Raw genomic sequence first — 26,538 nt, forward strand, 5'->3', positions numbered from 1 at the left:
CAGGGCCCCATCCAACCAGGCCTTGAACACTTCAGGGATGGGGCATCCACAACTCCATCTTTGGAATACTATGGAAATCGTTCAGACTATATATTGTCATGCATGTGATTGTGATTGTCTATATCACTTTTGGAGATATGTTGTGACCAGTACTCAAGATCTGAAGTAGGTGGTGCAAACAAGCCACAAAATGATTTACATTAACACATGATGTGGACCTAGCAAGTACATTTTTTTATTTTTTACTGTGCATTTCTTAATCTGCTTTCTGTTGTTAGAGCAGACTCTTAACTTGTTGGTACCTTTCCCCTGAAAAATGTCCATTCATTAATCTATTTATTTTGAAAGTAAACAAGAAAAACTCCAGCTTATTGCATTTGTTCCAAAACCAGAAAGAAATGGCAAATATAATGCTCATGCATATATATTTTGAGGTAATGGCAGGTGTGTAAGTCAAACACCAGGGTACCTAGATTACAGGCCTTCTGTGTTCAGACAGCCAAGCACAAAATCCTAGATCGCATAGCTGAAAAGTTCTGTGAACCAGTGCTTCGTGACAGGCAAATAACACAAAGTTATGTAATATTTTTGAAATAAATTCAGATCTTTGTAAACCTGGTCTGTGTGATGGAACTCTAATTGAATGAACACTATTAGAGTTTCAAGGGGGAAAAAACCCACCCCTGAAACAACTTTCAGAGGACATTCCATAAATATTTGAAGATAGTGCTAATACAACATACTGAGTAGTCACTGCTGGTAGTCCTGCCAACCACTTATGAGCTCATAAGTAACTCATATTGCTGTTGGTTTATATGTCATGCTTAAACCTATTCAAATTGATCTCTCCTTAACAGTAACAGCTAAACAGCTTGCTTAAATCCATACCACTTGCAATTATTTTTCTGCTGCAACTATTGAATCTTTCCTAAAATGAACCATAATTATTTTCTCTCAGAGATACCTTAGTAAGTATCACTGACATCTTACTGGAAAACTGTGGTGGAAAATATTTGGTTATGCCTATATGAATTACCAAAATATGGGTCTGGATCTAACATCGACACCCAAATGAGATGGACAAAGGTTCTCTAACAGTTTAGAGTTAGAAAGTGTATGTTTATTCCAGTGCTGGGCAGCTGCATGGGATGATTCCCTGATATGCACTGCAAAGGTACAAGTTGATACAGAGTCTATTTATCTACAAAGGTTATGAATATTCAAAATAAAAATGCATATTTTTAACATCGACACCTCCCATTCTCCGCTTCGTATGGAAATGAGCTTAAATGTCATTAAGCATGCGTGGTATGTTCTCTGAATTGAGTCGGTGGTCTCAAAGATGAAGTAAAAGTGGTCTTCCTCAATTTGGCCTTTCTGCCTTCCTGGGTTTTGACAATACAAATTACTTTGGTGACCTTCCAGTTCCTCTTTGTGTGACTTTTGAATAGGTTCTCAGATGGGGAAGAAATTGACAATTGTTTACGTTCCCTATATCTACTTATCAGTGTTTCTGTTTCTCATTCTAAGCACAGCTAAACAAACATAAAAGTGACAGGTAATCAGTTATTTAGTAATCAGTTACTCCCATCTTGAAAACTCATTTCAGGTCCAGCTCTTCTTAACTAACCATTAACTTTTAATTGATTCTAGCCGGGCCTAAACTCACTTCTATTTTAACTAAATTCAGCGCAGCTAACCTTCTAACTAAATCTTTATGTTTCTTTTAAAATTCTGTGTTTCATATACTAGTAAAATAAATATGCCCAAGAGCAATCAAAAGCACTGAAGCTGGCTAAACAGAGTAGTCTACATCTGTTCCGGGATACTCTTTTTGCTTCTGGCATAAGGTTACTGCATGAGAACCGACTGTGTTGAACAACCCTGGAAAATTCAGCCTCCCAGACTCTTCCCAAAAACTGTTAGGGACAATGCTGCTGTTAGCATTTAGACAAAGCATGCTTGAGGCCTTTACAACAGGGTAGTGGGATATGGAGCTGTATTTCAGGGCCCAGGAGTGCTCCAGAGCACTGTGTGACGCATTATTAAAGGCACAGACTGTGGCGCTTCTCCTAACATCCCATTTAAATTAACATTATGCTGTGAACAGTATCTTCTCCCAAAAATACTAGTCTTTGAAAAAAAACCCCAGAACTGTGGTATGTAGAATTTAATTGTGTCTGATGGCTGGGAGTCTTCCTCTATATTTTCTTTTCTTTTATTTGTTTCTTCTTCAGGATGACTTCCTTTTCTATTGCAACTAAACAAAGAAGTGAAAAAACCCCACATCAACTCTGCATAAGGATTTAATAGCAGACTTTTTTTCATTTATTTTTCAACTCACTTTCTAGTAAATATCACAACATGATGGCACATATTCTGTAGTGGTTAGTAAAACAAATTAGCAGAATATATAACTCACCCAGTTTTATAGATCAAATAACCCTGAGGAGGGGAACATTTTTATTACGAATGCAAAGTTTGCTTAAATTATACAATACATTGGTTCCCACAGATGTCACAGATTAACTGTTGTTTACAAATGAAAAAAGAGCCTCTTAGCAGTCATACAATTAAAAATAAAGGAAAAAAAGAAGATATATCCACTCATTTTCAGATTCTGCTCCTTTTTCGTACCCAGATTCTTTTTAAGTCTGATGTAACAATTTTATATGAGGGAAAACAAAAACTTTACCTATGTTTAAATGACTCCCTAAAAGTTTTTGAAAAAGATCTTTATATGACTCCTTATATAAAAATTCTTGAAACATCCTTGATTTTTCATAAGGCAGTAACAGAATTTTCAATAATTTTTTCATAAAGAAAGAGTATTCTACTGCAGGCAAAAAAAAAGGGCATTTTTATTTCCCTTGTTATATGGTCTTCAAAATACAGGAAAGAAGCAGTCTTTGAAGTCCCACAGATAGACTTTGTAAGTTTATGGTAGAAATAGGAACACTATTAACAGTAAGGTAGCAGAAATGCATATGTAAAGGGACATGTCAAAGCAATGAGTGCTGTAATTTAGTTCACGTTGATGACCTATTTTGTTTCTGTGTGTTATTCCTTTGATTATATTCAGGAAAAAAATTAACTATTACAATTAATAGGAAAAATACTATGAAAATATGTTTTTAACAATTATAATTTATATAAGGTCAGGAGAAGGAAAAACCTAAAACACCAACAGCATCTGGGGTAGAAGAAATGAGAAGCAATCAGATCTGAAGCAATAGTTTGAAAATATCACATGAGCATGCAGTGTGTCCCATCACAAAGAAAGTCGGTGATTTCTCGTGTCACCTTAGGAAAAGCATTTCCAGCAGGTCAAAGGAGATGATCCTCCCCTCTGCTCAGCCATGCTGAGAACACATTTGGATTTTTTGGTCCATGCCCAGGCTTCCCAATGCAGGAGAGATCCGGACATGCTGAAGGCAGTTCAGTGAAGGACCATGAATATGACTAGGGGACTTGATTATCTGACATCTGAGCTCAGGAGGCCCTGAAAGAGCTGGGGCTGGTCAGCCTAGAGAAGGTTCAGGGAGAAATAGCTGAAATGCACTTAATTTGGCTGCTTAGGAAATAGACATAAGTTTCAATGTGGGACCTTTCATCAAAATAGCTGTAATCCAAATAGGGAGGGAGAGAGGGGAGGAGGAAGGCAGGAAGGCAGGAAGGCAGGCAGGAAGGAAGGAAGGAAGGAAGGAAGGAAGGAAGGAAGGAAGGAAGGAAATAAGTACCAAAGGCTCCCAAATACTTTATGAGGAACCTGGTTTCTGAAGTCCTCAGAAAGGAACAAATGAAAGCAAAACAATGTTAAAAAGTAGATACTCAGAACAGACACTTTACAAACGTTTAGAAGAAAATTATTTGCTTCTGCTAAAAAGGGTAAAGAATTTTCTTGTCCTGAGTTTTAAAAGTACCTCATTCCATTATCCAAAGCAGTTCAAAGCAGAATTGTTCACAGATGATGAACAATCAGTACAAGAAAATGTACTTTAATATCTTTGACAAAACACAGATGGTTTCCATGTACATTTAAGGTTTTTTAGAGGTAAAATGAGTCTCTTTGGATTTGCCTTCAAAAAGTTATTTACATTGGTGACATTTCAAGCATCATTGAGTTTCACTAAAATGCACTTTAAGACAAATTATTTGAATTTTTAAATTACACTAGAGCATCATGTATTTTTGGTAAATAAAATTAAATGCATTTTAAAGGTGAAAAGGTGAAAAGAATATTCTTTATTCCTAGTATTTATATTCAGGTTATTTTCTGACAGTAGCAGCAGTCGTTGTCATCAGAAAGGCAGGAAATCACTTCACATGGCTCAGATGCAGAGATGTCTGAAAAACTAAAGAAATTTGAAAACAGGACTGATTCCTTGGAGTCATGGTGATAAAGAGTTTTTAACAATTATATTTTTATTTAACTGACATGCAAATACAGAAAATTCATAAAATTAGAACCTAAAATATTTTTAATAGGATCTGTCCTGTGGATCTGAGATTTAGAAATGGCCATAAATTTCAAAATATCTAATCTTTTTGAGAGGTAGAACCCTTACATTCATTTGTAAATTATTTGCATAGATTTCTCATTAGAAAATGTTTGTATATTTCACACAGTCTAAAATTTGAATAATAAATAATCTGTAGCTAAATATTTCAATCATTTGTCATATTCTTATCTTATTTCGTATATGTGGTGGTAATTTAAAACACCCATACCATGGAAAGTAATCCAAACATACTAGCATCCTATTTGACATAATTTTTATGTTGCTTTTGATATTGCACATTTTGCCATCTCTTTCCGGTTTTCACAGAACTTACCAGAATTGTTTCTTCTCTGATTTGTCTGATTACCCTGCCCTCCAAATAATTCAGTGGGGATTTTTTTTGTGACATATAAAAGTCCTTTATTTATTCCAGCATGTATTTTTGCTCTGCATAACACAGAAACCAGGATTCCCTCTGCATTCCTATGCACATCATTTAAGATTTTTCTTCTTACTCTCTCTTAATTTGAGAATCAATAGCAGGTATACTTATCATCTCTTTCCTTCTGTCATTTGTAAAAATGACAGAGTAAAAATTTCACTGATACTTTTTGAATCTGCAGATTGGTTGTTTGAGAACTACTGCTGTTACTCCACCTGTTTTTCTATTATTTTAAGAAGTATCTGGAGTGCTCACAATCAAATCCCAAAATCTTTTCAACTAACATCACATACACTGGTTCATACTTATAGTAAGTTAGCACATGACCCTTGAATTCTCTGAATCTTCACTGTTAAACTCTGCAGCAGACCTGGTCTTGCACAAACATAATGACTGAATTTTTGCACTCAGAGTAGTTCTATTGTAGTCAAAAAATATATGGCTGTCTGTACAGTAACACATCTGAACTGTTGTGGGACGGATCAAGATACAATTACATGGTTGGCATAATCAAAGGCTCTGTGAAAAAAAAAGTGCATTGCTGACTGCTCCAACATCTGTTTTTTATTTTCTAATGAGTCCCTCATTTGGTTGGCAAATACATGCTTATATCATGGAAACTCTTACTCTTGTTAGCTAAGCCTCTGAAGTAATTTCAAGGCATAATTATTTGAACTGTTTTATTTCCTTTTCTTTGAACACTTTTCAGAACACTGGACTTTATAAACTATATTTATAATCAACAAGAATGATTTAGAACAAAAATACTTTTTTTCATTAATAAATTTTAAAATTTCATAATGTATCTTCAGTGAAATTTCTCTTTATCTGTAAAGATTTTATGGAAATACACTTCAAGTAGCAAAATAATATTGGAGCATAGTCTTAACACTAGAGTTAGACAGCAGCTGTAACTCTTACTTTGTATTGTTTAATCCGACAGCTTTAAATAATTAATGGAAGATCTACTAAATTTACATTTCTACAGTAGATTTGGGCTATTCTTATACTGAAATTATATTTTTCTCTCACTTGGCAAAGTGAGCATAAAAAGCAGTTCTTCTTTTAAGAAAACAGTGTAATTAAAAGATCTACCTTCCCTTTCTGAGTCCACGTCTTTTATTTTTTTCCTGAAACGTATCTGATATTTCCTTATCAGAATCAAACCTGTGCTTGATATTTACTTACCCAGTATAGGAGGAGACAGAGTCTGATTTTGTACTCTCCAAACGTTTACTGTCATAGGATCCAGGAAGCAACTGTATGAACTGCTTTGGTGACAAATCCTGCTATTAAGTCTGTCCAAGCTGGCTTCTGTAGAGAGTCCTGCTAATCTTCCCTCACGTTCCAAACGGGTGCTAATATTTGTTCATATTGAGATACCTACAGGACCATGATATGAGAAGTTTTTCTTCAATAAAGATGTACTTTTTTGCAGATTTATTTATGTACTATAATTATCTACTTCACATAGAACAAAAGAAATGGATTCAAACATGCATTTATATCTATAGCATCATAGGACTAAACATACCAATAAGATATGTGACCAGAAAGAGAGCTTTTAAAGTTACAAAGTATGATCAAAGTAAAAAATGATAGCAACATTACAACCTTTAGGATCGCTAGCAAAGTGAGTAAAAGGTGGAGATGCTGCAAGAGGCCTGAACATCTGGTTTTGGAGATCTGCACCATGAAACACACACCAACTCTATTCTAATTTTGTACATTTGCACCAAATGTTAGATTTTCTTGTTTAAGATCAGAGAGCATGTTAGGCTATACTTTTTGGTTTTCCATTCCATATTTAGAAAACCATTTCCACCAAAACCATTCTATACAATCCAATAAGATAGAGTGTATAAGCAGAATGCAATAGATTATAATATTAACTGCCACATCACATGCCACAGAAAGTCATGACCTTATACACACACCTACACATATCTCATAAGAAAGAAGATCAAAAGTCCTGGCGCTTACTGTGCCTACAGCTAAGGTGAACATCAATATTTACTAGTCTGAAAAGCAGACACACACATTAGCACTCTTTCAGTAGTAACAACAAAGTATCTTTAGTACTACTGAGTTATGAAGTCAATAAAGAATCTCTTTGAATTAGCCAGCTAACAATCAAGTACAGATCAATTGAGACTTGTTTTATTTTGGTGTCACTGTAGAACAAAAATCTTACTTTCTCACACACAGCCCAAAAATACTTTATAAGTGTTATAGTTTTTATTTTAGTTTCAAAAATCACTCTTTGATGTCAGTTGCATAGGAAGAAACTCATATCCCTTTTCTTTATCACTATTAGCCTTTTTTATCTATCTTTAACATACCCATGAAAGAAAGTACAGTTCATTGTGTTCCTGAGTGGAATTTGCCTTCTGATGTGGTATTCAAACTATTTTTACTTCTCAAATTAAAAAGGAGGAAGGTTTTAATTCTGACAATGGCATGAAAGAGGGAGAAACTGTTTCAGGCCTGGAGAGGGCTCTGAACTGGAGTCAAGAAAAGAATAGGTCTTTTCATGATCTATTTTGAAACTGTAAAACTGTTATTTTAAAATCAACAGTGCTGCTTTCTTTTCAGGCATCACTTTGGTACCAGGCACTACCATATGCCAGCTGATAGCAAACATTACGAACTGGGAAGTTTACCTTCAGTTCACTTGAAGAGTGACCTGGAAATTCATCTGGTTACTCATTCAAATTATAAACAAGTGTATCCATTACTTGACTAAATTCTCACTTCATAGTTTGAGCCAAAATTTCAACTAGTTTAATGGAAGAAATCCTTGAAAGAAAGAGTGCTTCCCTTTATTTTTCTAATTAAAAATCTAAATAATAAAATGAGTTCCAAGAGCATCAGGAATACACAAGGAAAGTATCGGCCTGCCCATACTGAAACTAAAATATGCTTAAAATAGGACTTTTTTTGGCTGGAGATGGAAGTATTACATACCTTAAGTGAATTTGTTGAAGGAAATCACTAACATACACCTTCACTGGTAGACTAAACATAAATAGTGATGCTGCTTTTAATGCCTGGAAGCTCAGTTTGCTCAGGCTCTTCTCAGGTATCAATACTCTAAAAATGCTTCTGAACATTACTAGCAGAACTTTGAAAAGGACATGAACAAAAGTATTTTAATAAAGTAATCATTAAGAAGGTCTATGTGTGAGAAACAAATAAATGAGTAATAAATACTTGGGATATTAAAATCTATGTTAAAAATAGTTACTTAAAAGTATGTATATAAAGTGAAAATAAAAAGGTACAACACATAGAGACCAATGGCTGCCAAATAAAAACTTATTAAGCATGTTTTATAATACTTCATTTATGTCTTAGATTTTGATTTTGGAAGCTCAAATGGTGCATGTTACATTACAGTTTATATTAAGAAGTTTAATCGTTTACTTATGGCAAAGAAAAATATTATGTCTCTTAAAGTCTACTTCTAGAAAATTAATCAGTAGAAAGAGGGTGTGAAAAGATCTTATGCAGTATAATCTGTGATTATCTCATTGAAGTTCTCTCATTTAGGAGTTGCATGCTTCATTTCCTTCCCTCTCACATATTCAACTACATGCATAAAAGCTGAATACAATTAAGTATGAACCTTCTGAGGAATTTATTAAATATTTGCATGAAAAAGGAAGTGGATAACATTACACATTATTTTGCACAGACAAAATATCCTATGGTTAGACCTGAGGACTTCCATTAAAAGAATCTTTCATAAACAGTATGCAAAACTGACACAGAGATCTCTAATTTGGGTTCCTAGTTACAAAATTGTTCTGATAGGTAAGTTCAAAAAATGAGTTGCTGAAACTTCTGCACCAATCAGAGTAAAGAAAACCTAAATTTCAGTTCAGAAGTTGAAGCTGTACCTTTCTCTTAGAGGACAAATTTAAAATGAAAATGTTCATTATTATTATATTTTAATTTAAATATTTTGACACAGGTTTTATGACCAAATTCAGCTCTGAAACCAGAGCTCATTCTTCAGCATGGCAGTTTATTAACCAGAGACATGGTTATCATCACAGAAGTTGCTTTAAAAGTATTATTCTGCTGACATTTTAAAATAGTAACCTCTAAAATAAAAAGAATAAATAAATTGAGGGGGTTTTTTTGTTTTTTTGTTTTTTTTTTGGTTTTTTTTGTTTTTTTTTAAGAAAACCTTGAATTCCTTGAATTATTTTCTACATCTATCTGGAAGAATACCTTTCCCCTTCTCTCTGTTTCTTCCCCCACTATATCAGATAGCCTTACACCTTTTGTAAGAACTAAATCATTGTCCGAAAGACACAAGCTTTTCTGCATTATTCCTTATTATGCATATTTTGCAGTATAAAACTCTAATCATCATTATCATAGGTTTTTCAAGTCCTGTTATGATACTAGAGAAAGATAATTCATAGAAAAACTTTAAAGGAAATTGTCTTTTTATGCCATCATTTGACATATTGGACAGTTACCATTCTTAAGTCTTTTTCCTCTTCCCTCTTTTCTGATACAAACAAGATTTTTCTTCTTGTTGAATAGACAAAGACACTATGGTGAAATCCTTACTCCTGGCAAAGAACTTCAGAGTAGAGTCATTGTCCAAAGTGTCAGCTACAACCAGCAGCACAGATGGGAACCTTAGGCTCAGGGGTAACTTCATCAAAAGGGTTCCAGTCACTCCTGAGGTAATTCTTAGTGTTAGAGCAGAATTATCATTTTGAATTTAGACTGGGGGATAATGCACAGAAATAATCAATTTTAACTAATTCAAAAGCAAAGTACCGTTTGTCTGAATGTCATCAAGTCAGTAAGAAATTAAATATAATATATGCTCTCTGTCTCCCTTATAACTATACAATAGAAAAATAAAGAGTGATTTATCTTTAAGAATCAGAAAAAATATGCAGAAAAAGCAAATTCATTTTTATTTCAATGATTTTTCCTTTCCTTGCCTTCCACAGTATCCCCTGCAGGGATTTAGCAGACATTGAGAAACTACCTTCCAGGGCCTGTAATATTCTGAACATGAAAAAACACATTGACCCTGATTTCCGTAGGAAATAAAATCAGACTCTCAGTATTCAACCATAAAAAGCATATGATTTGAGGAAAATAATTTTTTGGAAGTGTTCTCTAGAGAACCTCTGCAGGCTTCAATGGCTGAGCTCTCATGAAGCTTAAGTCTAATTCAGATGCATAAAAGTCTCAACTCTCTGGCTCTGCAGCACACATAGCATAGACTTGTTTTTAAAGCCCTTTAATCCACAAAAATTTCTTTGAAAATCTTCTGTCTTGATCAAAGCACCCCAGAAACTTATTTTCAGTTCAGGAAACACAATAGGACTGCTAACAAAGCCCCAAAACTTGTTCCATTAACTGCAAGCAGTACATCTTATGAAGCCAGTAAAGCCAGCTAACAAAACATAAATACCCTGATGAAATTTAAAGACAGAATCAAGCTGAACAATTTAATTGGTCCAGTTCCAGCTGGAAATTTGAAACTTCACTTCTGACATTCATTTAAATTTTGAGCCTGAGTTCTGGAAAGCAGAATCGTAAGCATCTTTGGTGAGGACTTGACTTAAAAATTGGAAAGTCGGGGTGTCACAGTAAATTCTAAAGATCTCCTGTCTCTGAGGTGAAATTACTTGTTTCACAGTTGGTCAAGCTCAACAAGCAAGTGATAAACCTTTGTCTTAGGAACTCATGGAAGAAAATTCTTCCTATCTTATTAATTCAATGCTGTGTTTTTAAAATTGATATTCCAGCTCAACCTTATGCAATACCTTTTTCACTAATGTATTTTAGGAGTGTACTTATTTTATCACTTTTTTTGTCTGTGCTTTTTTCTTGAGCAAAGCAACATGTTAACATGTTAATTTAAAAACTCACAGGTAGAATACACACCCTTAAAAAAATCCTTGAAGTCTAACCTTACAAAAATTTTCTGATGCAAATCTGATTCTTCTGCTGAAATAGTGAAATGTTATTTTGGGGAAGGGAAAAGGAATACTTTTCAGTACTGAAGCTGTGACCCGCAGAGAGAAAACATTTTCTTTCTTTTAGTTTTAATGTATTGCAGTACTACCTCAGGCATGGGTTTAGCATGTATTTTTTATCTGGGCAAAGTTGTCTGGCAACACATTTTTCAATAAGAGTTATTTTAATTAGAATTTTTAAAGACTACTGTCTACAAATAATGCACATACTGTAGAAATCATTCCTGTAGGTTCCCCAAACAAGCATATTCTCTATTAATCTGTCTAAAAGGAGAAAAAAATACCTAAGGACTGTTAGCGCTTCTTACTGTCCTGTATGAATACATTTGATAAACAATAACTTGAGTTCCTGAGATTAGAAACTGTTTATTTAAAAGTTGTCATCCTTACAAACTTTGTATGAGTGGATGCCTTCTAATCTAAGGGTGACATAACCAACTTTGATTAAGCATATAGGGAGCCTGGCATCTCTGCAAACCTTTCTTGGAGCTAATGAATACTTAGCTATATCTCATGTAGAGAACTCCTTCATAGACATCAATATTTAGGGATCTGAATTTAAATTCTACTTTTAAATGTGTAGTACTCATTAGGGATCTGAATTTAAATTCTACTTTTAAATGTGTAGTACTCATGCTGTTCAAATTCCTTTTTGGGGCAATTCTTTGAGCCATTTAATTATGCAACTGCTCTTTTTTCTAGGGTGATGTACATCCCTATGGAAAGCAATCTGTGGAGAGTCTCTGTTACAGCAGAAGAGGAGCCATACCGACAAAGTAGTGGCTTTAATGTTTAGTTTTCAGTTCAAACAGGGACCTAAGAGGTCTGCCTATGGTTCTAAGAAGGAAAGTAACTCAAAAACTGTTTTAGGTTGCCTGAAACTTAAATCTCAACATTTCAACTTAAAACTGGTGGGACACACAAAATGAAATTTTTAAGACATCCATTTAATGTATAAAATATAGGTTTTACTTTTTCAGGTTCCTGAAGTTTTTCAGTTTTGGGTTTTGAGCTTTTTTTTTCCCTCCTCAGCACTAAAGGAATAAGGAGCCGATACTTTATAACTGTTTCTGGTGACGTACGGTTCTGCATGGCTGATGATGTCCTAGATAGCTAAGAAAACAGAGCCCAAATATGTTTTGTGTACTGATGTTTTATAAATGGAAACAGATTAACAACATTTTATCTTTGTCAGTTATTCATTAGCATTAAATGAACAAAACACATACATTTCTTTGTATCTAAAATAATTCATACAAGATATTAAACGTTTTAAGCAAATGTCCATGTTGTGAAAATAATGTGTATAATTACATATGGTTAAATATTAAGTGTCCTTTATAGATCTGTGACATTTTGCTTAGATTACAAGAAAGTAAGCTTTTTTTGTGAATAGTTTAATTTTATCTTGTGAAGTTCCAGACCTCTATTAAAATCTTTCAGCAAAAATTCATATATTGGAAAAATATACAATTATGCAGCTAGCAATATTCATTCCCCTTTTATGAATTTTTTCAAAGATCAAAGTAATTTTATTCCAGATTGCTGAGCACTTTGAGTACATATTAAGACACTTGACCCTCTCAGCCAAGTTTCTGTTTGGTATAATCAACTGAAATCATTCAAGAGTGCATTTTGTTCATTTTGATTATTCTCATAGGGCTCTGATACTTGTTTATAAATAGGTAGCAGCAGAATTGACTGCCTGAAAAGAAACTCAAAACACTTACAGTAGAACGATATGCTTTCTTCAGTCAAAAAAGATCACTTTGAAAACATTTTCTAGTTGTCAGTGTTTGGGAAGACAGCTAAATTTATTTTTCAACACAATCAATAAGAACGACACGTGATTTAGCACTATTGGAGCAACCTTAGGTTTTCCTTCTTCTAACTTTTTCATCCATAAATTAGCAATCTGAATGTTATCCTCATGCATATTGTATGTCAAATGTCAAAAAGATGTCAATACAAGCTTTGAATAAGTCCCTTTGTTTTAAATGAGCATATGTTGCACATTCTCCATTTTCCCTAAACTGAGGATGTTAACTTCTGAAGAAAAGATTCTGAGCACTTAGGACTGCTATTTATGCTATGAATTAGTTAAAAGTATGTCATTTTAAATGTCATATTTCATACTAAAAATGTGTCATTTTAAGACATACCACACTTAGAGTATCTTCTTCACACTTCCACTCTAGCAGAAGCTAAATTTAAATAAAAACTGTCTTAAATCTCAACAGCTGTATGTTATGATTAAATGCAAAATTAGTTAAGCTCTCATTCAAAATAGTTGGTTTTGTGACATCCGAGAAACTCAAACTATCTGCATGCTAAAATTGCAGCTGTTGAAAATACATCTTCATACATTAATACAATTGGATTTTCAGGTTTAAATAACCACAGAATTTTCCAGATGTGTCTTTTAGGATAACATTAAGTTAATTTTTTAACCCTTACACTAATATTACCGGCTTTAAATCTTGATTCCAGCTTACCATAGTTTTCTCTTGCTTGTGTTTTCCATTATTAGTGAAGACCGATTTATTTGTTTCTTTCTTTTTTATATATTTCATTGTTATTTACATGTTTAACTAATATGAATATACATTTTAATATAATGTATGCACATTTATTTAGCAATTATCTGTGCAAGGTTCCTGAAAATCAGAATTAGTTTCGCTTGTGGTTAAAAACACAGACTTTCACAGAACAATAATCAGAAGCACAGAATTCCTGTGTTCAGAGAGGATATGAATCACTGAGAACTAAGCAGTGACATCTTCTCTCCTTACATGACAGAGATGCCATTGGTGGCATTTGCTGCGAAGCCGCCTGTTTCCAAGGCTTTGTCAGACCATCATGGGATTTACTGCTGAACATAGACTTAAATACAAAGCTAGAAATTATCAAATCAGAACTAGTTAGGATCACCAGGAAATCCCATTTCATTTTCTAGTAAATGAAACATAAACATACATGTGCTGGTCCCAACCTCACATGACCTGCTAGACACTGCTTAGCCACCATTGCTCAACTAGATTGAAAGTGAAATTCGTCATTGCTAACTCCCATCACAGGGTTCCTGGCAACGTCCAGGTTACATTTTGGAATTACTATACATGTAAACATTGCATTATTTGGTATTGCTGGTGATTTTAAAGATAGCTTGCACCTTTGATAGCAACTGAGATCACCTCAGGTAAATTTCACATCTACAAGGAACTGAGCAATACTCTGTTCTCTAGAGAAAAAAAAAAAAGTTAAAGCCTTTATAAAACAGAAGCAAAACAGGATGGAGAAGTATTGCTGTCTTTTTGGTATTTTCTTGCAATTATTTATTGTAATATCAAGTATTCCCCACCATTTCACCAAAGAGTACATTGGTCTTGATGAAAGGATGCTTAAAGCAAGCTTAAAGAAACCTGTCTTTCTCTGTTTGCAGTTAGGTAGGCAAAAACACAGCACTAACAACCACCAAATTTCCACTATTTATCTCATCTTTCACTTTTAATTCTTACAGACAGTTTTGTTATCTTTTCAGAGTACTGGAAGGCTCAGGGAATGCAGCTGTCCAGGAGGAGCAAGTGCATTCAGTCACAGTAGAATGTGGAATTTTAGTTGAGGCATTTGATGTACAAAGCGGAATAGAAATTACGTTTGATGAGATTCCGTTTGCAATCCTCAGACTTGTGAGACTGACAAGACAATTCCCTCTCTGTCTGTCATGAATCCTGCAACTTGTCTCTGTGTGGTTTATAATTTTGCCGTGCAGCTCCTCAAGGGAAGAACTACTGGAGGTGTAAACACTTCTCATACTTTTTATCATTATGGTAAATTAATTGAAGTTTCTGAACAGAATTGCCTAACACAATACTGAAAATGCCATTGCTGTTCCTGTTTTTGTTTTTTTGCCTACTCTGCTGCCCCAGCAGTAGTCAGTAAGAATGAGAGATGACTTAATCTATGAAAAAAATAGTTCAGTCTTCTTTTACTTTTTTAATAGAATCATAAAATCATAGAATGGTTTGGTTTGGGAGGGACCTTAATGATCATCTGGTTCCAAGCCCTGTGCCAGAGACAGTGACACCTTCTAAGAGACCAAGTTTAAAGCCATTCCCCTTGTCCTATTACTACATGCCCTTCTGAAAAGTCCCTCTCCAGCTTTCTTATAAGGCCCTCTTAGGTATAGGAAGGCTGCTGTAAAGTCTTCTCAGAGTCTTCTCTTCTCCAGGCCGAACAATCCCAAATCTCAACCTGTGTGCATAAGAGGAGTGCTCCACCTCTCTGGTCATCTTTGTATCCCTCCTCTGGCTTGCTCCAACAGGTCTATGTCCTTACATTGAGGCTCCCATAGCTGGATGCAGCAGGTGGGGTCTCACAGGGGGAGAGCAGAGGGGCAGAATCACCTCTCTCAACCTACTGGCCTCACATCTGTTGACACATTCTAGAACATGTTTGGCTTTTCAGGCTGCAAATGCCCATTTCCAGGAGATGTTGACTTATTTATCCACCAGTACCCCCAAGTCTTTCTCCACACAGCTGCTTTCAAGTGTGTGTACCTGTATTTGTGCATGTGTGTGTAAGGAATATATAATGCAACACATGTATTGTTTCTTCTCTTAATAGATACAGACAGATAAAAATTGTATCTTCAGTGCAAATACTGTATTTTTTTTAAAGAAATATTAAATGTCAAATATTTTCAAAGTAAAATTTGGAAGAAAATACTTTTCAGATGAATTAAAATTTTTCTAGTTGCTATGACAGATGTTTTAAAGTGGAAAGTTAAAGTAAAAAAATTAAAGTTTGTTAAAAGTCAAAGTGTTAGCAAAATGCCAACATTTCTGCAATTCTTTCTTGCCCTTAAAAAACCAACCAAACCAAACCAAACAAACAAAACCCTCTTGCTAAAATATACTTCATTCTTAACTGTTTACATTTCAGTAGACCAGCACTTCTAAACATATAAAATATTTTGCAGTCCATGAACTGTCAGTTTTCTCTCACCTAAGGGATATGTAATAAATCAGTCAAAATAAACATGTAAGAAGAGAATCATGTTTCAGGGCAAAAAGCAGATTATCAGAGATGTGTTTTAGGGAGAGAATTGCTTCACTCTGGTTATTTCAGAAGCCCATCTTTTAAACACGAGCAATCTCTAGGAGACAACAAACTTCAGGGGAAATAGCTGTTGTGCTGCTGAATTTACCTAGAGCAGAAGCCCAGCAGAAAGTGACGCCTCCTGCTGTTATAGCACCCTCCTGCATTGGCCCTGATTGAATTGATGTGCTACACATAACATTAAGCAACCTCCTCTGGGACCTTACAGGGGACAATTAGTAATTATCATGCTCCACCTTGGCAAGGGCACTTTTACTAAGGTGGTCTTAAAAACATGAGGGCAGAACACCCATCTCCTCAGACCCATCAGTATGTGGGCCCTTAGAGGTATTTTTCATCTGGGTCTCACTTGATAGACATAGAAATTTTTGCTGAATCCATCTCTTAAGTATGCCTAGGTTAAAACTAAAGCTAAAGTCCTTACTCAGGCAACTTTCCAGACAGTTTAGGACTGGGGAGTTCTATGCCTGTGGTATTTAGTCTGACCTTTCAATGAGCTGTAAGTAATACATTTGGCCTCATGTGATCCAGAGTAATGGGGTTATTTTTGCATTGAAGGAATAGTTTTAAAATATCTTCCCTTTGATTTATATGAGAAACCTTATCTTACATGGTTTCTATCACCTTGTTATTAAGCTTATTGTTGCAGACATATTTTCCCTCACTATTTAAAATCAGACAACCTGTGTAACTGAAGAAACAGAAAGAATATTCAGTTATGGGGTTTCAATAAAAAAATGAGACCCTTCAATCACTTTCCTTTGATTTTACTTTTTACAGGAAAATTCATCACTTCAGAATTGTACAAAATGCTAGAAAACACTGCTATTTTTAAGAAAAATTTTTGAACACAGTCTTTTGGAAAAAATAGAGAACTCATTGAATGATATCACTGTACCTGTAAATATAATAGTCAGCCCTGGTTTGTATTATTATTCTATTTCTGTGTAAAATACCTTTGTTTTTTTGAACAGTGTCCAATTCTACTATAAATCTTAGGAAATAATTCTGTCAAACCTTACGTTATTCCTCTAACATATGCTTGGAAACTATTTTTTACAGCTCTTCACTGCTAAGTATTTCCATGTAGGGCCTTTTGTCTCAGAATCAGCAGCTGGTTCAAAAGAAAATGTGAAGATGTTTTCAGCAGTTACTGACGGTTTGAGCAAGAACTGACCCCTGGGTAAAATGAATAAACAGTGGAGCTGAGAACAAAAGGAGTCCTCAGAACACCATTAACTACACTAATAAGGCAGACATGATGTACTGGGGTCACTACAAGTCTCATTTGTAGATAAGTCCTAAAGAGAAAGCATTCCATCACCAAAGAAAGGTCAACGGTTAAAGTATGATATGATTGTTTTGAACTAATCTTCCAGTGACAAATATCTGAAATATGAAGGAGTTCTTCCATTTCAGACATATATTGCAGGGTATTTTTATATGGCACTTCATATTTCTAGATGCACTTAGCAAAGAAAAATCTTTTGGGTAGATTTTGGATGAAAGGAAGGACTGAAGGAAAGGGAATATTAAGTTTCATTTCTAAAGTAGTCAAAGTAAGGTTTGCATATAATCTTTATAATTTTCTGGCACCATATCTTTTGGAAAACAGTATCTTTTTCCTAGCATAACTTAGTTCAATATAAGCATGAAATATAAGGAGGAAAAATTATTTTTTTAACAAATTATTTTAACAATTGATAGAGATATGAAGAATACCTCAAATATAATTAAATAATGTCATGTTTCCTTACTTGGACTTGATTCTTCAGTCGTATTCTTCTGATGTAAATTTTCTTTTTGTTTTCTAATACCATTTAGGTCTTGGAATGCTATCCTTGAGGTAAAGAATAATTAAATAACATGTAAACCACTCTCAATTTCTTTCCAGTCATAAGGTGATAGTTGAATATTTGAAAAAAAAAAACCATATCACTGTTAGTTTAACTATACTTACATTTTTCTGTTGCAGTCCCTATACGACAGAAGCACTAAACATCCATTGGGCTGACATACCATACATAACATTATTATTCCTATGCAGCAATCTGGGAGGAAGTTTCCCCACTTTTGAAAACCAGAATATGTTTATGAAGATCCTATGGCTGAATCTCATTTCAGTGCCTTGTTGTAAACTCCCAGAAAAATGCTAGTCAGTTTTGTGAATAGTCAAATACTCATTAAAGAATACAGATAGAAAGGCTATAGCAAGAATGATGATCCCCAAGCTTGATAATAGGGCAATCCTGAAAAGGGAATGGAGGAGTATCTTTCCATCACAGTTCTGAAAAAGTGTGTAAGCCTTTATGAGCATGACACTGCACCTTTCTACTGTAATTTTACTGAAATTATTTTGAGACAGGTGTTTTGAGACAGGTTCCCTTAAAAGGCAGTGAAAAAACTCTTCCAGGAAATATCCTATTGTGTTCTAAAAATTGTCCAAGAGAAATGAAATAAATCACAGGAGTTACTGATTTGCATCATCAACTCATGGAAGATCAGCTTGTGAGAGAAATTTGTTTAGTGACACTTCTAAAATCAATAGAAATGTTACGTACTTTGAAGCAGCAAAACAAAATAAGACCTTAGATAATTAGATTGTAAAAACATTGACTGAGGTACTGAAGCTGGTATATGAATTGTAAAATCCTTTGGAATTTTCATAAGAGTTTTGCCAACCCATGCCATTTTATCAAAAATGCTTATTGTTTTTCAGATGATGACAAATATTTTAATGTACACAATTTAATCTCATTTTCTGCTTTTCTATATTATTCACCAGTGACAACCTCCCTCTTATTTCTCCTAAACCTGAGACCTCATTCACACTGCTATTCATTTATTGTAATTGCTCAGTTCTGTTGAGAAACTTAGGAAGAGATATTGGGAAATTAACTGAAAGCTTCATATTCAGATGTCTGCCTTTTATGATTCTGCAACACTATTGGCAATATTCTTACTGGCTAGACCGTTTGAACTGTGCTTTGTGTCATTCTCTTATGATCAAACCTGCACACTTTTATAGTTTGGCATGATGTTAACATTAATTCTGGTTTGAAAATCTTCTATCTTTTGCTCATCAAAATGCATGTTAATAATTCTAGGGCTTGTACATGGAAGCTTTTGTGTTTTGCTAAAAAAAGCTACTTGTCAAAACTACTGACACCCCAGATGTTCAAAAGAAAAGAGCGTGTTAAGCTACAAAGTCCTGGCCTTACCTTGACCCCTCTCTGTCTCCAAAGTTATGTATTAAAACTGTTAAAAGCTTGATGCTAATTAATTAAGAATCTTAATAATTCTGCCTATTAAGAAGGTCCACTAAAGCAAAAGTTCTAAATAATTATGTTCTGAGGACATAATTATAACTCCGGCAATAAGTTCTACAAAATCATTCATTTGACTTTTTCTTTTCCCCTCAGTAGTGGTTTTAATGGACAATTTACAGTTTTCTAATGGTAAATTAAAAATCAGACCCTAAAAGCATATTTTGTGAGATGGGAATTATTTGATTTGGCTGAAGCCTCCAGATTAATTTGATGTATTCTTCTCTTCTTCTAAGATCAGTTAAGAGTACAGAATGCATGAGGATAAACATCATAGCTAAATAGAAAAAAGGAAAAAAGTACTTTTTCCCAACTCATTTCAAATAAATGTCTCTAAGGTTAACATGCTTTGGAATGAATTAAGGGGAAATCTAAGCTGTTTGTACCCTTTCAAGCAAGGAAATATAACACTAATAAGGACTGGAGGAAGACTGAACCTAAATCAGATGCCAAGAATTATTTAGCTTTGTCTCAAGCTATTCAGCTTCTGAAGGATGAATCAAAAATATAGGATAATGAGCAGGGCAAGACTGAGAACTGTTATTACGTCTTTTCCTCTTCATTGTAAATGTAGTAAACTTCTGAGCATTTCCTGAAATGTGGCTTTTAAACCTCAAGAATTATTACAGCATAGTAAGATGCCCTTCTTAGCCTCTACTTCAGCAGTTGAGGATAATGCCTTGCGTAAAATTTTGATTGATGGACTCAGCATAGTCAGTCATAATGGAAGCACTGCTCAACGGGTTGTCTGAGCCCTGAACCATATTTTTCAGTGTGGCTGTGTGTGAAGGGTGACAAACCTGGCATTATATAATTTTGGGAATTCAGAGCAGGATTTTCCAAGATAGGCAATACTAATTTGAGCTTTATGGAGGAGTTGCTCTGTGTCTTTTTAAATCAAGCAAAGGAGAAGCAGTCCCTAATGGTGCCATGCATGATAATCAAATTTCCTGGTTAAAATGTACTCACCCAAAGGTCACATCCCAAGCCCTCAAATCTTGTTGCAGAGCGCTGCAGTATTGCTTGTCTTCTCAGCAGAGGTCTGCTGCTTTGGAGGATAAGGAAAGATTTACATAAGAATGTTATACAACTCCACATTTAAAAAAATCAACAATTTATGACTGACAATGAGAAAAAAGAAACAAGATCCAAAGAAAGCAGTAGCACCCCTGCAAACCAAGTACTATATTGCAATTCAGAGGCTTTTTTTTTTTTAGTTTTTCCCCAACATATGTATTTAATTGGAGAAAAGGGGCTTCTGCTAAGTTATTTTGTGGTGTACCTCTCCTTACCTGAGAGGAAGTCACTTCTATAGTATAGAATTTTTAATATAAAAATATGCTTATTAAATAATTGAAAAGGTGGATGTCAAATTCCCTAATTTAATTAAAATGTAGATAAGTTTCTGGTTTACTGGCACAATGGCATTTCTGTGTCTCTGTAGTACTTAATGCTCATACCACTTAGCCTACATTAGAAGTTTGACTTTGTGGTTTTGGGGCTGACTTCAGTTTTAAGAAAAAAAAGAAGACAGAACTTGCATGAGCTATTTTATTCAAAAATAATTTCTCCTCTCCCACAAAGTTTTTTCTCAGCCATGAGTGTTCTCTTTCAGGCCTACACAAAACAAAAATCTAAATTATGGTCACAGTGAGATCATCATACCATGATCTTTACTCTCAATTCCCCTGTTGTTCCACAACTGACAAGAGGAATGCCTCAGTTGTCAGTGCCTCTTGTGCTTGCCCCAGTGGCATGTGAATTTCTAGCTAAACTGTGCAGTGATTTTTCCCTCTTGGCCCCAGATCACGAACAGTCAGCAAAGAGCATTTCCAGGCACTTAGGCTAATATCTGACTCTGTAGAGAAACAAGTTTCAGCCATGGCTGTTTTGCTGGAGTCACACAAATATACTGTACAAGAGGTAATTCAGTTCAGGGTGTCAACAGGCTGATGTCAGTAACAGCAACTGAATAAAGCTATTACTTCATGACTTCTAATTTAGTCATTACTTAAACTCCAGCAGAAAGATTTTTTTGAAATTCAATACACAGTTTCCTGCTCTTTTGATCTATAAGAGGAAAATGATCTCTTTTCAAAGAGCCAATGTTTAAAAGAACATAGGAATGAACATTTTACAACTGTAAACTGCAAGCATGTAAATTACTGGGAGTAGTTCCTGCCTTTGTTGCTGGAGATAAAATGAGAGCTTTGTTCAGCTGGAGGCACAGTGATTGATAAAGTGCCCTGAAGGTTTTATGGTGTTCTTGTTTAGTTTCAAGGGGCTGTTTTGTGGCTTGGTTTGGGCTACTGTTGTTGCTTTTTAAATTCAGTTTTATCTTTGTTCATTTGCTTTAGTTTTACAACCAGATTAAGCTTTAAATACAAAATCCAAATTCAATGGATTTAATTATTTTCTAACAAAGTTTCACATCTCTTTTACCTTAGAATTTGATCGCACAGGCTTACTTCCAAATTACTTCCTATGATTTTTAGGTGAGCATCAGATGCGCCATTGTTTCTAATCTAGAAAGGCTGGTTTCCAAAGTGTATCGCTTGTTTGAATGAATGCATCAGATCTTGAAAAATGTATGAAATTTAAAAGAGTTAATTTTTAAGGATATGATCTGGATTAGATTAATTTATGACTATTGAAAATACATTTATTGGATTTCAGAGTAGATTAATGAAATGTAAATAGAGGAAATATTTTAGGAAGAATTTCAGGCTTTCCAGTGTTTTAGAAATTAAATTAAAACAGTTCTTACCATGGTTTTCTCAGCAGCTTCATTATGACAAACAACCTTTTTGCAGTCGTCATCCTAGAATCATGTATATTATATCAAAAATTCAATATTTAAAAAAGATATCTTACTTTGATTCAGAATTGTAGGTGATGCTAGCAGAACCGGTGGCTATGAAGTCAAATTAATGCATTCTTATGGACATTTCTGATAAACTGGGATCAAAGGTAGTAGAGAATAGGATGATTAAAAAAAAAATCAGTGATAGTTATTTATGGCAGAAAGGAGAATACAAACACCAGGGATTTGGGAGAGAGGACTTAAGAGTTATTGAGGCAAGTGTGAATAGAGAACTAACTGAGGAACCATTTCTCCAAGTCACTGATTATGCAAGTTATATATTTACTCCCTGATCCTGATCATCTCATTTTAGAGGCTGCTTTCAGTATTGTTTTCCAGGTATATTCTCATTTATTTCTGCAGATCTAGAGATCACTGTTTAAATAATACTTAATTTGCAATGAATTAATTTTTTTTTCAGGTGAAAATGGATAAGACTAAAGGCCACAGATGTCTCCAAAACACAGTAAATACTGACATCCTTCATCTCTTGATCTTTCATAAACTTACTAGGTCTTTCCCTGTTCTGGAGCTTCTCCAGTGCTTTCATATGTATCTAGATGAAGTTGTCTGGCTCTCAGGTGAACCATAAAGTGATCCAGAAGGTGAACAAAATATTGCATACTTCTCTTATGGCATCTGATTTCAGACATACTCTGTATACACCTCACTTTTACTGCCTGGATTGAATATTGAATAAAATGGGATCTTAAAAATACTTCGATGCATCTTTTCCAAAATGGAGTAACTGTAAGAGGAGTAGACTATGCCCACTCTTTATAAACAGGTTACAGCGATGGTATTCGGCCAAGTGTAAGGAATTTTAATTATATGCCACCTCTGGTATATACAGCTTAAATATAAAATTGCTGCCTTACACAAGAGTCTGTATCATCTAAGTTATTAATTAGGGTTTAAGTAGGATATGTGAGGAACCTACAGTTAAACACTATTGTGGAAAAAGAAGTGCAGTTTGGTGAAGCCACTGGGAATTTGAAGGAGAGCAATCTGTGTGTGTACTTGTGCTGTTTTCTGCAGAGAACACAGTTTTGGTCCCTTCTAGTGGTATTCTCTTAGTGGGGAGGAGGGGGGGAGAGAGGGTAGGTGTCTTTTTTTTCTTTTTAATAGCTGAATTTATAGATTTTGCTGTTACCTGGGTTTCCTTCTTGCTTACTTCTTGTGCTGCATGTGCTTTAGATGAAGATTCAGGCATGTATCTTTAGCTGAAGCTTCTCTTTCCCCGATCAAAGTGTACATTGTGCATGGTTTTTCTCCTACCGTGCTTCCTCTGTTGTGACAGATGACTTGGGATTTGTTTGTTTCACTGATTGGAATGAACAAGATTATTAAATACCGTTAAAAATAAAGACAAATGTTAAAAAATCAAACAACATAAAGTTCTTATTTCTGGTACAATAAAAACACAGATATTCAGATGTTCCTGCTTTTAGAAACTGTTCTAGTGGCTTGGCTTCTCTTATGCAGTAAGTTAGGACCTTTAATTCTAAAAGTATCGACTTGGTAACCATAATTCTATCTTATTTCCTCATCCAGCATTAGTAAATAAGTCAGTTTTGTACACAGGGGAATAGACCTGGTCATCAACATCAGTTGTCATGAATATCAGGGACAAATCCAAAAGCTTGAGCACTGTAACAGCTTTCTGCAGAGTCAAAGCATTCGGCTCAGCTTAAATTTGGCAGTGTAGGAAGAAGAGGAGAAAATAAAAGTTAATGAGCAAGGAAACTAAAGAAGCTGCCCAATGTCTGCAGACTGCTGGCATAGATTCCTTCCTTGCTCGTGTCTGGGGCTGCCGCCCACCCCTATTCCTCAAGCATGGAAGGGTGGCAAGCTGCAGCGTGCATGGGGCTGGCTGAGAGCAGCACCAACATCTTCGGCTGCTGCTTCTCAGAATGAGGTCAAGCAGGAACCGCCTCTCATTTGATAGGACTCAGATTTGGATCTCTGCCCTCCGGCCAACTGCCAACTTTCCCAAACCTGTTGGGAAATGCCTTATCTGTAAGACTCTGCACTGTTCTGTCAGCTTTGGTTAATGAGCCATCAGATTCAGAAGTTACTGATGTGAGAGAGATAGACAGTTGAGAAAGTATGGTGTTTGCACAAGCAAGACTTCTTTAGAAAAGCAGGATAGTGCAAACAAAAAAAATTAAATTAAATTTTAAAAATTCTAAAGTGAAATGAGTGCAACAGAAATATCATCAAAAAAAAAAAAGAATAGAGCTTGAGAAAAAATAACTGAAAAAGAGATATTAAAAGAAAGAAAAAGAAACAAAGATTTCAAAGCAGGAGAGGGATATAAAATAGAAACCAAAAAAGGCAACGAATGAAGGGGGAAAAAAATCTGAGGTACACTAGGAATAAAATACAGAAAAAGAACAAAAAGTGTTCAGAATTAAAGGAAAGCAAAAGCAAGATAAAGGTGTGAGCTGAAGATCAACAGTTAAATTTACTTATATAATACTTTTTATTACTCATGCCAGGTTAAGGATTTCCAGAAAAACTTATGTTACTGTTGCAGTGCTCAGATTCCCTGGTTATTTTACTTGTCTCAATGCATGTGCATGCATAACATGAATCTTTCTTAACTGGGCAGTCTTAAAATCTTAAATTGTCTATTACTTTACATCAAATGTATAAACTTGCTTTACCTTATCTTAGTTTTTATATAATAAATCTATTTTCAAATGAACTGTAATTTCATAAGCCCGATCAATATCTCATTAAAAATTCTCTAGAACTTTGACATTTGTCTTGGTACTCCCAAAGTTCTGAAAAAAATATATTTATGTTTAAGAGTTTTAAGAACCATATATTTTTTAATACAAGTTTGCAAATATTAATCACAACATATGAATAAAATAAGCTGACATAGAGTCCCATCTGAAGCTCATTGATCTGCAATTTTAGAGGCTAACTTTCATTGCTTTCTTATTTAGTTACTTAGTCGATAGTCTATGCTTGGGGCAAGGTCTTTTTTATTAAAATTTAGGTGCTTCTGATTTTGAACTGTAATCTGTAAATATGTGTAATCCTTAGAACTGTCATAGTTTCACCTTGCAGTCACAGAGACCTTGAATTTTTGTTGCTGGGCAGCACGAGAGAGAATTCAATTTTTTCTACCTTTGTTTTTTTACAGTGCTTTGAAAGGAATACTCTAAAGAGACGAGTTTATAGATGAGGAGTGGTGATGAGTAAGTCTGATGAAAATTGCACTGTTTTGCAAATTCTATCACTACTAAATTATGATGGAAATTGTACCTCACACATGAGTTCTTTATATTTACTTTTTAGTATATTTATTTCTTTATTATATTAGTAGAAGGGTATAAAGTATTCATTTGTATTGACCTGAACCACTCAAAAGTTCTAAACATTCTAACTCCATGTCAGCAGAAACTTTACACCATAGCATATCATCATTTATTTATTCTATCCTTCATAAGATGGTAGTAAACCTCAATGGAAAAAAAAATGGATAGACTTTTTTATAATAGCCTATTTTGTAATAGTCTCTAATAGTTTATTGAGAAGTTAATGTTGCAGCGAAAAAGGGTACTGAAAAAGAGACTCCCAAAGTAACCTACTGAATCCAGTAATCCAATACTCCAATACTAAGGGGTTCTTCCTCTTAATACTTATGGTTCAGAAATCTTATAAAAGAGATAGGCTTAGTGAAATACGCACCTTGAACAAGCATTGGCATTTTATGTTCATTTTATAGATGAGATGACTCTGAGATCAAAACCCTGTTCCCTTTATGTTGCTCAAAGGTAGCTCTAAGTTACTGCAAGCTGATCAGTATGGAGCTAAACAGAAGCAGAAGTGTTAGCAGTTCACTAACTGTGCTTTGCATTTTAATGACATTAAGTAAAGCATTAGGCCAGGATTTGCATTATAGAGGCTTTATCTGTAATTTTTTTTTTATTCAGCAGCATAATTACAGGTAATGTTGAAGAAATTACTTAATTTGGCATTTTTTGACATGCTGAGGTAGTGCAAGTTTTACACCTACAGTGGGACAATTTCTTTTAAAGCTGTCCTTCCCCTTGTCCCCACGATAAAGCTGCTAAACAGGATAAAGTATGTCCATCCATTAAGCCAGGATGTGTAATCTGTTTTCACTGACTTTTCATGAATCATTCAGCAAGAGGTGTGGAAATCAGTGTTTGCTGAGGAAAGCTTAGCTGGTATATTGCCCCTAAAAAATGTCAAGGTTCCTTGTAGTGAAGGAACTTTATTGTGT

The 26,538-nt window shown here is 34.7% G+C and overlaps 1 long non-coding RNA gene across 2 annotated transcripts; it reads right to left on the minus strand.

Annotated features, from left to right (window-relative positions):
* Positions 1-2,299: 2,299 nt before the first annotated feature.
* LOC108446313 lies at positions 2,300-20,466 on the minus strand. 2 transcript variants are annotated; one of them, XR_001861467.1, is made up of 4 exons: positions 20,381-20,466; positions 17,843-17,925; positions 6,133-6,327; positions 2,300-4,355 (listed from the first exon to the last, which is right to left on the minus strand). It is a non-coding gene; the product is annotated as an uncharacterized LOC108446313 (long non-coding RNA). The 2 variants fall into 2 exon arrangements; XR_001861466.1 differs by lacking the exon at positions 17,843-17,925 and having other exon boundaries at positions 20,381-20,463.
* Positions 20,467-26,538: the final 6,072 nt, after the last annotated feature.

This window comes from Corvus brachyrhynchos, unplaced genomic scaffold (genome assembly GCF_000691975.1).
Source record: "Corvus brachyrhynchos isolate BGI_N302 unplaced genomic scaffold, ASM69197v1 scaffold12, whole genome shotgun sequence".
Lineage (NCBI taxonomy): Eukaryota > Metazoa > Chordata > Aves > Passeriformes > Corvidae > Corvus > Corvus brachyrhynchos.